At 31.4% G+C, this 13,014-nt stretch overlaps 1 long non-coding RNA gene across 2 annotated transcripts in view; it reads left to right on the top strand.

Moving 5' to 3' along the window:
* The window catches only part of LOC116280954 (uncharacterized), a 205,990-nt gene that overhangs the window by 168,505 nt on the left and 24,471 nt on the right, over positions 1 to 13,014 (top strand). Inside the window, exon 6 of one of the 2 annotated variants that reach the window (XR_012073943.1) lies at positions 3,589 to 3,689. The exons of the other annotated variant lie outside the window; for it this stretch is intronic. This is a non-coding gene — a long non-coding RNA (uncharacterized lncRNA). The remainder of the gene's footprint in view (positions 1 to 3,588; positions 3,690 to 13,014) is intronic. 2 annotated transcript variants of the gene reach the window in all.

Below are 13,014 nucleotides of genomic sequence, written 5' to 3'. Positions count from 1 at the left end.
AATTTCGGGTGTTGTTAACTGAGATGCCCAGTGGATTCACCTGCAGCCAGGGAAATCATCTTACTGGAGAAAGATGATTTGTGATCTGTAACTGGATTTGGTGATTTGGTGATCATTTAGTGATCTGTAACTGGATATAACAGAATTATAGAGATCTATTCTTTTTTGGGTTGGAGATTACAGTGAATTTGGTTTGTTAGTCTTGTCATTATCTATTCTTTCCATATTTGTCTGTTTTGAGCAGACATCAACCCACTGGAATGCATAATTACTCTTTGATATCAGGACCAATGAATTTGACCTGTGGCCAAAATTGTATAATTCAAGGTTTCTCTGTGTCTATGTGTCTGTGATTCAGAAAAGCCTTTCTTTCTCATCATGTGATAATGTAACATTGCCCTATCTTCAGAGAATATTAATATAGGAATTATTATAAAGGAATTATTTTCTGGTTGGCTTATAGAGAAATATTCCTAAAATTATCAGAAAATAGGGAAGTTGAACTTATAATACTTTAAATAGATTTGAAAAATTATTCTTACAGAAATTCAAAAATATTCTAAGAATCCAAGTATCTATGATTTTATATAAATCTGAAGTAAATGAGACTAATTTATTAATTTTAGCTTAATAAAGATGTTTATATCTCCCCTGATTCATCAGTGTTAATCATAACGTAAGTTTACATTTTATTTTACTCTGATTTACTTTTCCCAAACATACAGAGGTCCATAGCTAACATAAATATGTGCTCAGGGCTTTGGACTGATATTGAGTAATTATTATTGATAGTAATCAGATACCTATATATTTTCATCAAGAAAGAATAATGGTATTAATTACAAGCATTATTTTAAGGTTATGTAATTTCCTTCACATATTTATATGTTACAGAGGATCTGTAACTTTGGTTCATGTGAATGAATATAATCATTTTACCACTTTAAGAAGTTGCACATGAATGGTTTTGGCTGTAGAAAGTTGTGTTACATATATTTATGAATTCTACTAGAAAATCAAAATGCTTGGAATGGAATAATTTATGCAACCCCCAGCTTTATCTGAGAAATAAAAATTAATCAACTGACTAAAAGTTAAAATCAATTTAGTGGTTGATACTCTGCTAGGAACAATAGTGAAAGAAAGTATAACTGTGAATGTACTTTTGATTTAAACAAAAAAGAGTAGCTTTGTCCTTAGGTAGCATTTCCAAGCCTTTTTTTTTTTTGCCCTTGAAACCTTTACAACTCTTTAATTATTGAGAATTGAGGACCCCAAAGAGCTTTTGTTTCTGTTGTTGTCTTTGTTGCTGTTCATATGGGTATGGGTTGTATCTATTGATAATTACTATACTAGAAATGAAAGCTGAGAAATGCTTAAATGTACTTATTTGTAGATTCACTTGAAGATAGGAATAATTAACACATTGCATGTTAACAGGAAAAACATCACATTATTAGTATAAATTTAATTTTGCTCTCACAGGTCCCCTGAGAAATGTCATCAAATAAAGTGTCAGGTTGTTCCAGTATGTGAAAAAGCACAATAATGAGGGACAAAATGAGGAAAGTGATATTTTTGCCTTGGTCTATAACACTTGAGTCTAAAAAGAAATTGTGGAATATAGTCAAATATCAGCATTTTTTTCTTTATTTCCGTGGGTGTGCTTCTTTGGTTTATTGACTAAGGCAGAAGTGATTGTATGATCTTATTAGAATAATGTTCTATGCTTTGTGTTAATGATATTATACCATTGACTATTTAATGAAATAAAAGAACTAATGTTTCCTCACGTACCAAAGAGATGAGGTTCTTTAAAATCAGGTCACCTTCTCTGTGTATTTGTCACTTTAGATATTCAAATATTAATTCTTGGTTACTCATGATTTAAGCCTCTTGACAAATTTTGATTTTTGCCTTCCCCAAATTTGATCTTAATTTGTGAAAGAAAAAAAAACAAACCTATAGAACTTTCAGAATGTCTTTTACATGTATAATAACCTTTGAAAGTTTTCCAAAAGTTCTCTGGAAAATAACACTTTTTCCCCTCATCTATGAGAAAAAGATATCAGAAGTATTTGAATTTGTTGGATTATTTGCATGGAAAGAGTTAAGAAAAATGACATAAACATCCTAAATTTAAAATTGAATAGGTAAAGTGTTACAAATATGCATATTTGAGAAATTATATGCTTGATGGGAAGTTTCTAGAAGTTCATCAGTACTCTCACTGTCCATACTATGTTTTCTGATACTATGTTTTCATCTTTAAGGAGACTATTTATCAAAAGTTTGTGATATAATTATGTTGTTTTCCTTTAATTGGCAGAATCCTAGTGATGCTTTGCCTCATATAAGGTCATAAAATTATAGTATTTTCAGTCATAATTTTTCTTATTTATGTCTGCTTGGCCATAACCTTATTTAATTTGAAAGTAACACCTTCTAGGCTGGTGGTTCTCAGTTTGAAAACACATTCAGCTTTTTGATGGAGTTTTATAGAAGTGGAGCTGTCTCAGGACTTCCCCAGAGTTACTGATCTCTTCACCTGATATTCTTTGTATATTTTGGTATACCTCATTATTATTTTCTGCTTTATCTTAATATTTTTTCTCTGTTATGTTCACTTACTGTTATAAAACAGATTTGTACCATTCTTTGACTTCATTGAAAATAGGTTTATTCATTATCATTAGAGATATTTTCCCTGAATTTTGGAAGGATATTTTTATTAAGTTTATTTATCATGCCATGGAAACAACTCTGTTTCCTTGTCAGCTGCACTAATTTTATTATGAATCCTAAGCAGACTTTTCATTTGAAATGTATTATTAGAAAATATAATAGAAAAAATAAACATTTTGTCTTTAGCACAAGTGGTATTTATTTTACTTTGATATATGCTAGGTATCCTGCTATTATCTGCTGACCCAGTTTTATCTTCAGTAAATGAAGGATAATTTCAAAGCTCCAAGGGGGAAAAAAACAGTAGCAGTTACTTCAAACTCAAATATAAACTCTTTATAGCTTCTGAAGTGACATTATTTAGATAATCCTTAAACTGTATCAGTGAACTGAATCAAAATTTTCAGGATCCTTTTAACCAAGAAGATACCTATGCTGGGTTTACGCTAAACCAAGGTACAGCAGAACAAGAGTGAAATACATAAGATTGATTAAGCCAGTGAAGAAAACATTGCTTATATTGTCTTAATGTTCTGTTTTCCATATATATAAGGAAGGTCTTTTTCTTTCTAAGTTATTCCATTTCAATGTAGTGACTTTGCTTTTGTAAACTGAAATGGTTCACCCTGACATCCCAGAAATCATAAATACTCATTAAATCTAATTACTTTTCATGGCAATATATTTATTTGTATAGGTTCAGTAATCATGTCTTTCTTTTTTCCATGATATAATTGGACAAATTGATCATGCAACTAAGGTCTTAGTGGAGTTTCATATTTGAAAATGATGTTCATTTAATCAATTAGGACAAGCTCTTTAAGGAACTAACTTTGGCTGTATTTACAGAGTGAGTGCCTACAAAGCCCTCCTAGAAAATCTGTCCTGCTGTCCTGCTTACAGGAGTCGCAGCCTGACAGTTAGGAAGGAAGGTCACCTTATGGACCAGGAAATTAAGATATTTTGAGAACGTCTAGGACAGAGAGATTCACCCCAATTTGAAGGTAAATTGGGTGAAATTTGGTGGAGTTTCTTGGTTTCTAGTCTCAAATAAGAGATATTTATAAATTCAGTCCTGAGTTTTCTTATGGAAACTTCTAGACAGAAGTTAATTTGGGGACTTACTAATTGTTCAATACCGTGTGGCTCTAGATTTGAAGTGCAATCTCAAGGAGGCCTGTATGATCAGTCAACACTCTTACAGCACCTATGTAAATAATCAGTTCGAATCAAATGAGACCAGCCTGATTTTTGTATAAGAAGCTGTCTATTTGAGATTATTATAATCACAAGGAGGAGTTGGTATGGTAAAGATTCTGAGGCAGAGGAAAAACTTCCTGGCTTGATTTGTCTTCTTCTGAGTCACCCAACTCCATGGAGCCTCCGCACTTTTCTTTGTGTTTGAGCTGTTCCACTATCAGTTGTCTTACTGGCTATACTACTACCAGTGGTAGAAAACCAAGAGTAGTGCAAACGATTTCTTTCCATAGACATAAAAACTGTCTGATCAAATGCTCTGTGGATATTGACCAGTTTCATGAATTTTTGCATCTCTTTGTAAATTCATTCTAGCATTCTTCGTCGGACTGTACAAGCACTGTACTTTGAATTCTACTCTGAGGCAATTGAAATATTAATGAGTTAAACAAAATCTTTGATGCTCGAACCATTTACATTTGTATGAACATCACTGTGATAAACAGACTCTGAGGTGACCCTCTTCCCAATGATTTCCCACCTCCTAGTAGCCACACCACTGTGGAATCCCCTCACACTGAGTGGAGGCAGTATGTGTAAATTGCTTCTAGCTCACAGAATGTGGGGCATCTATGGGGACGTGGGAATGTCATTCCTTTGATGATATGATATATAAGACTTCATCTTAGCAGACTACAATGAAAGGTCATCCTTGGAGGTTTGAGGAAGTAAGCAGCCCTGCTGAGAAAGTCCTTGAGACAAGAAACTGAGTAGGGACACAAAGAACTATGAGTGGCCTCTAGGACTTAGAGATAGCCTCTAGCACACAGACAGCAACAAAAACCACAGCCCTCAGTCACTCAAACACAAAGCAGTTACTTCCACCAATAATCTGGATGCTTAGAAGTGGGCTCCTCCCCAGGCTAGCCTTGAAATGAACACTCAGCTTGGCCAACACCTCAACTGAAGTCTTGAGAGACACTGAGCAGAGGATCCAGCCACTCTGTGCCAAGACTCCTGATTCAGAAACTGCGAGGTAATAAATATGTGTTATTTTAAGCCACAAAATTCATGGTAATTGGTTGCACAGGCAGTAATACTGAGCAGCTGATGTAATCCTGATTTTACCTTTTGTTTTTAGTTATTCTTTAGTAATATGAATTGGTGGAATTAAATTGCAGTTGAGACTGTACAAGTAGTTAAAAGAAGCAAAATATGTAGTAGCTCAATTATTTCTGCATTGCAAAGCAAATGTCTCAAGCTGGCATGGTTTTTCCTGTTTTACTAAGATAGTAACCCTCAAAACTGGAACTAGGTTCCCCAGGCCTCTGTGTTTATACCCTACAGTAAGCAATAGAGTTTAGATGGATTGTAACACTTCTGAGAGAAGTTTTCAAGGGAGTTATTTTCTTTTTTAGGTTGTAGTTGGAAAAATTATATCCTGTACCAGGAAGGAGGAAAGCCATAATCAATTGACCATACGGTGTATTGGTTTTAGCAAAAACATAGCAGAAACTGCTGAAGGCTAAAGTAATTCATAAATTGTATTCTTCTTCTGGGAATACCATGGATCTGATGCACTCCTTACTTACTTTCAGCTTTAAATTTAAAAGAAGATTTACAAAACACAAGAAAAGATAGATGCATTTAAAAAATTAGTACATAGGGATTTTGTTCTATTGAAGGACTGTTGCTGAGTACTCAAGTTAACTAACTATAGAATCATACTGTCATAGCATTTAAAATACTGTAACCTATATTGAATGATATAACATTTCTGAGATAAAATATAAGTAATAAAAATATTTACTTCTAAAATATTATCTTTTTCAAGTTGTTGAAGAGATATAGAAGGTATGGCAAAATCAAAAACATACTAATTAATTGACCTTAACAAGAAAGAGTGAATGAATTTATTCCTGAATAGGTCCTTAGAAAAATCTTTAAAGCAGAATATAGTGGAATTAAAACTTAAATATGTAATCCGAATCATTAATGAAGTTCATAAGGCATCTAAACATACTAAAAATTCCATGATTCATAAAATCTTTCTAGCTGGAGTCATGTTTTTGTCTTTGCTTTATAAAAATTCTCTGAAGTTGGGATGATTCAGAGAACAATAAGCATTAAATGTAAGAAAGCTGTGAGGTAGTATAGGTATTAAAATAATGTGTTGGAATAACAGAAGGTAGAAAACTAAACGCACCAGACAGTGGTTAGAGACTTAAACCTTAAAAGACGATGTGTGAAACATTTTCTCCAGCTGATTTATAGAGTTTACTTCAATGATTTTTGAATATTTTATCTATTTATAGTTAATATTAAGTCTTTATAGTAGAATATCTTTGAAAACTACCTATTAATATTCAGGAATAAATATGCTAACATGATTTGCTCTTCTGTGTTTTTATACATGTGTGGGTTTTGCACTTGTAATGCCAGTAGTGATTTCTTAATCAGAAAATAATTAATACAAAGTACTAGATAATCCTGTCAATGCTTGTGTATTTCCCTTCTGCCCTCTGACATTCAGTATTGTTGTCAAATTAACCACTTTTTCTGGCTCTCCCTTCACTCTTCGTTTTGTATTTCATGGTTTAATATCTCCTTTTCAGCCCAGCACTAATATAGCCTTCCCTTCTGGTAACCAACCCCTTAGTCTGACCTGAAGTCTTTCTTGTTAGATGAGATTGTTAAAATTGCATCTTTTCTGAGCTCAGAGCAATACCAGTTTGCTCACTAAGTTTTTGTGGAATTAATAAACCCATCTCGTGCTCCTGCATCTCACTCGGGGGCACAGACACTTTTATCTTCCCTAATCCACTCTTTCTTATCCAGTATGTCCCTTGTCCTCAGAGCCTATCAGCACACAGGGTAGAGACAAAGTTTTTGCAGCCACAAAGCTGGAAGTGCCTGAAATAGTTTTCTAAATTGTGTAATTATTTTTGCTCCAAAATATCTTGCTACCTTCTTGGTCTTTGTTGATGGTTATTGTTTTCTGTTTTTCTTCATGTGATTTTTTTAATATATGAATATATGGTTTTAATGATAAATTATTGATCTTTCTCTCATCTACCCTGTTAATGTATAGTCCTTACAATCCTTATCTTAGGAACAAAGTTTGTGAGTCCCAGGGAAAGACAGGAGACCTGCGTCTTAATTACAGGATTTGCAGCCTTTGTGATGACTGGCAGAGTAAGGCAGGATAAGTGAACGTCTGTTTACTGAGCCTGGGCCATTTTGGACATAGAGGTGGTTAAGCATTATACCAAACTTCACACATTGTTTGAAAAAACGTAGAGAACCTGACCTTTTTCTATCTAATTAAATGCACAAAGTTCTCAAAGAAATGTATATAACTTATAGTTTCTTTTTTTCCTTTTCTCCTGACTTAATATTATTACAACTTTGTTACAAAATGTGATTTGGCAGAATAAGGGCTAGTGTTATTTCAAATAAAAGATCAGAGCTCTAAGATTTGTTTTTATAACAAGTAGAGGCTGGAACTAAAAAGGGAATCCTGGAAAAATGAATCCTCCAGGGATCAGAAATATTTTAACAACTAAGAAAGGGAGATCATATCAGCAGGGACTATAATTGTACTTATGTAAATGTTGTCTGATTTTTGTCATCATGACGGTTATACGTAATGGTTATTATTATTTCCACTTTTTAACAAAGAAAAATGTCTCAACTCTGAGGAGAAATTCTTGTCCATAGCTTTTTTCTTAAAAATTGGTACAAATAGAATGGATAATATTTGAATGTACAGGGATAGGAGTAGTTTTCCAAAGAATAGAGAAAAATAAGAGTAAGAAAATACTATATATATTTTGAATTTTTTATTTTTGGAATTTTACACAAATACCAAATGATTGAGTATAATATAAAATACCCACTACCCACATCAACAATTATGAATACATGGCAAGTTTGCTTAATCTGTACTACTTTCCATGCCTCTTTTAGATTAGATTACTTTATATCATGTCCAATGAATCATCTCATCTCTTTAACTGGTTTTGGAAACTCACAAGATGTGTGTAGCAAAAGAGGGACATTACCTACAATAATTTTGAGTTTGCAAAACAAGTGACTGAATGAATTATGGTGACATGAAAATGAATGACAAATGCATAAAACAATACTAAGTGAAATTAGGATATTATACATTCAACATTCAATTTTGAATCTATTGTGTTTTGTGATATACCTGCTATATTGTCTAGTGGTTTATGAAAATGAAAGACATGACTAGAGAAAAGTAGACCTAGAGACATACAAATTCATTTTATTTACATGAGAGGAGAGATTCTTACAAGAGATTGGACAGAATGCCGATGAAAATAGTTGAGAGCATGAAGTAGACAGAAAAATGAGAAAGAAAACGAGCAACAAACAAAGAAGCATTATTGAATGCAAATAAGAAAAAAGAAGGAAGCAAGTTTCAGATCAAAATACATTTTCATCCATGTTTAAATGTAATAAACAATAAAGTAATTTTTAAATAATTTTTACTCTATAGAAATCAAGTTGACTATGGTATCAGTAGTGTTTGTATCCACTTGGCAGAAAAAGATCAGAAAACATACTATAATTATTTATGCAAATATAAAGAATTTACTTGCTAGCTTAAGGAGCTTTATCTCCTTTGATAGTCCTTAAGGAACTTAAAATCCATGATGTTATAGAACGTGCTTTACAATGAATATTCTCACTTTATTTTTGTTTCTACACAAGTCTTGTATGGAGGACAAACTCTGCCTACCCATATGTGTAAAATCTCGGTAATGTACTTCAAAATAATTGGAGAAGGCCAACATGAAACAGAAGGAATATGGCATAAAAAGACTTTTTAGGAAGTGTAATGTTGTAGCTGAGTCAATTAGAAATTTTTTACCTGCACCTAATACACACAGTGACTAAAAAGTACCTTTTAGAGTATAAATGCTGCATAGAAGTTTGCAGTTAAATATACTAGTAGTTTTTTTCTCTGAACTTAGTTCCTTGAAGATATGTATAACATATTTAAATTATAACTATAGTTCCTTGAAGATATGTATAACATATTTAAATTATAATTCTGCTAAAAATATGTTCTGGTTATTTAACTTGATACTTTTTTATTTTAATGTTAGCATATTTATGATAATTTTGTCATATCAATTAAATAGTAATGCCTTATACTGATTTAAATATGTAACTTTATATCCAAGACATTAGATATATTTCTGTGACTCTATTTGTCTCATAGAATATAAGGCTTAAAATGACTCAACTTTTTTATTTATTGTCTTTAATTCCACTTGTGTTTCATTTTAATAACTACTTCATAATTAGCATGGATGTTTTCTGGAGCCTTAAGAATCTTTTCCCAAATGATTTTTGCATATATAGCTATTTGCTCTAATGATGGGGTTTGTTGCAATGAATGGTATCTTTTAAAATTTGTAGTTCTGCTATAAAGCATGAAGAATACAGATAACAAAGCTCCTATTTGTTTATAAAAAAGGGAATGGTGTTATTAAAAAGAGATTTGAAATAACTATATATTTCATATTAATTCCATCTGTCAGATTTAAGTATCCATTTGCTAAGTCAAAGTTCTTTCAGTGTAAACTAAAGTTGTTAAATGAAAAATATACAGTATCCTTCCCTAATGAGGGAAAAGTAGATGATTAGTGAAATTTAAAAATATAAAGTAGAAAAGGAAAGCAGAAGAAATAGCTTGAATAGCCAAAAAGTCCCTGGTCTAATATCCAGTATAAGATTAAATAAACAAGTCTCTTTGGCAGACTGTCTTTAGGTTGTTTGCATAATATTCGTTGCATTGAAACTGAACCTCTAGACACAGGAGTAAATTTTTCTTGCACATGTGCTGCAATGAGCTAATGTTGAGTACATTTTAATTTCTGAAAGTCAAATAAATGTCTATAGATTAGAAGCAAACTGCTTGTCAGACATAAAAATGCATGCATGATCATTACATAGACCCAATATGAAATGTATTTTTGAAGGACTTTAAAATAAGTGCCTGCAAAATTCCTAATAAGTGTCCCCAAATGAGACCATAGTAGAATAAAAATCTGCTATATGGTTTCATTGGTAATTGCTCCATGTTTGTGTCTATTTCCTTTCAAATTAGGTAAATGACATCTGCTTCTGTTACTCTGCAAAGTATTTGTGAACAATTAATGAGATAAATAATTAGAAACAATGCTGAGGAATACTGTTATGTATACAAAAAGTTACTGTGCTCCATAATAGGGAGAAGACTGATATGAGCTAAAACTGGTGAAAAACAATATAAAGAACAATAAAGCATTTCAGTAATGTTAGTCATAAATTAAGAATTTATTCTGCTTCCATTGTTTAATTATTATATTGTGAACCTCAAATGCTATCAGTGGGGCTTCTCATGCAATTACAAGATCAAAGAAAGATTTTTGGTCTTATAGTGAAACTGTTTGACAGATATCATCTATCACTTACTATTTTCTCAGTAACTTATTTTATCTGCCCTAGTAGAAAACACACAAAAATGTTTTAAGTTTGGAGCATTTTCCCCAAATGACATTTTGTGGAACTCCTGCCCCACTGATAATTTAAGCTCAAATCATTTTGATACACTGGCTATAGTAGTCCTCATTTAGAAATTTGCAATGTATTATAGTTGCATGTGAAAGCTCAGAGGATCTCTCTATATTAAAAATCCTGCTCATTTATTAAACATTGTGTTTAAACAGAATATAAAACACTTTTACTCATAGAACCTCTATAAACATTTCAAGAACTATTTTTTTAATGTAAGTTGGAAAATATGGAGGTAGAAATTTACCCAAGTTTTTAATTACCTTCTTAACTAGTATACCAGAACTATATTAATTTTTTTGTAAATTCTTGTACTTTAGAATGAACTTAGACAATCTCCCTGCAGTGCTTTCCAACTCTATCATTTCTATTTTTCTGGTTATCTTTTCTAGATCTTCTTTGTTTAGGTACTGACCTCAGCCAGCCAAGTATTAATATTTTATGCAATTTGTTCTAAAGACAATCCTCTCAATTGTACACGTCTAGTTCCAGAAAACTCTTCTCTCAACTATTCAGTTCAAAATATTACTGTATACCACATAACCTAATGTGAACATTTTATATCCTGTTATCATGATGACTTAGTAGAAATATTTATGTATATTATAAATTCCCAAAGACATCTTTTGCTTTTTGATTTTGCTTTCCTGATTTGTGTAATGAACAAAAATCTGTAAGGCACTTAAAGCATTTTAGGAAAAAGGTACACTAGAAATAATATTATGTGAAATAAAACTCCTCATTTGTAGACTGTCAGTAAACACATACTATGGTTTTTAATATATTTATAAAAGATATAGCATTCTCCATAAAATTCACCTACTGATGTTTACCAGAACCTACTTCAAAAGATGAGAAAAACATTCTCATCACCAGCACATCTTAAAGTTGGAGACAATCAAAACATGAGGGAGGGAAAGACTCTGATATAAATGATAAATGAGCAAAAGAAAAGAAAAAACATAGTAAGAAATACTCCAAAAGATAAATTTAATTTAAAATCCTGGCATTTTCAAGATATCAAAAATTGAACTTCACCTAGGTGCTGAACATAATTATGGATTATTTAAATTTAACAATTTTGGTTGTCTCCTGAGCTATATTTTTAATATTTCCTAAATTATGTCCATTTTTAATATATGCACAAACATTATGCAAAAAAAAAACCCAGTAGAGTAGAAAGATCCAGTTTGAAGTTACTTTCCCTTCAGATATTTCTTTGTAGACGTATTTTTTCCATTTCTTTTAAAACTCCCAGTGGTAAAATTTTCATATGCTTCAGCTACCAACACAGTTACTGAAAAAGATGTGTAAAACATTTATCCTTAATGGGCTATGGACGGAACATTGATCTTAAAATCTCTGAGGAAAACATATAATGGGGTTCATGTAATTTAATTGGTTCTAACGTTGATATCAGAATGCATACTCCACATTTTAAATAAATACTAAGTGAACTTGAGTTTTAAAAGAAATTTATCTTATGTTTTAAAAAATTTATCCAACTAAGCAACATTTTTTTTTTCTCTCTCTGAACTTAGATTCTGCTGCTTCCCAGGGAAGAATATTAAACTGTATAATATCAAACTCCACAGTCATCTCTCAGTATCTGTAGGGGATTTGTCCCAGGACCTCCCACAGATAGCAAAAACCACTGAAGCTCAAGTCTTCTATTTAAATGACATAATATTTGCATGTAATGTACGTATATTCTCTCATATACTTTAAATCATCTCTTTTTGTTTTTTGGAACATTCCAGCAGTTTTTAAAAAAATATTTCTGATCCATGATTGGTTGAATCTGCAGAGGCAGAACGCACAGATACATAAGGCTGACTATATAATATTAAACTATATGTATACTATATATTTTATATATAGAAACTATTTTTAGTATACATATAATTTTTGTTTTCAATACTGAGAAAAATTGCAATGGACTCTCAGTTTTTCTCTAAAAAATAAATGGCACTTAACTATAAAATAACAAAAATTCAAAGAATTTAGCACATAGATATTGGAGAATAAATAACATATTTGGTAAAAACTCTAAGCAGAAACAATATAAAAATTGTAAATTTCTGTTTATAAGCTAAATGAATGTAATAAAGTTGGCCAGAAAGTTTAGGCACTAGCATAATGAAATGTCTCTTAGTAATTCTGTCATTGAGATTAACAATGTGCCACAAACAGAACTTTGCACCTCTGATATTATTAAGCATTTTCAAAAGAAAAGATCATTTTCTCACGAACTAAGATGATTAATGATAAGATAAGCAATTAAAGCAGCTGTGGATGAAGTTCACCTTTCTTTTCTGCTTTTCAATTAGAAATGTTATTCTAAAAGAAATAACTGTGGTTTTTAGTAATTTATCATTTGAAAGATATATAACAAAAGTAAATTTAGAAATACCAAAATTTTTTGAAGAATTATTTTTAAGTCAAAATAATTTATTTAAAATTATATAGCCCTCCATATATGGAATTCTTAGTTATTCAAGAAAGATTATCATTGACATGTTCTTTAGAATCCATCAGATT

Source organism: Vicugna pacos, chromosome 6 (assembly GCF_048564905.1).
Source record: "Vicugna pacos chromosome 6, VicPac4, whole genome shotgun sequence".
Taxonomy (NCBI): domain Eukaryota; kingdom Metazoa; phylum Chordata; class Mammalia; order Artiodactyla; family Camelidae; genus Vicugna; species Vicugna pacos.
Note: the sequence above shows the minus strand (reverse complement) of the source record. Positions and strands in the feature narration are given on the sequence as shown.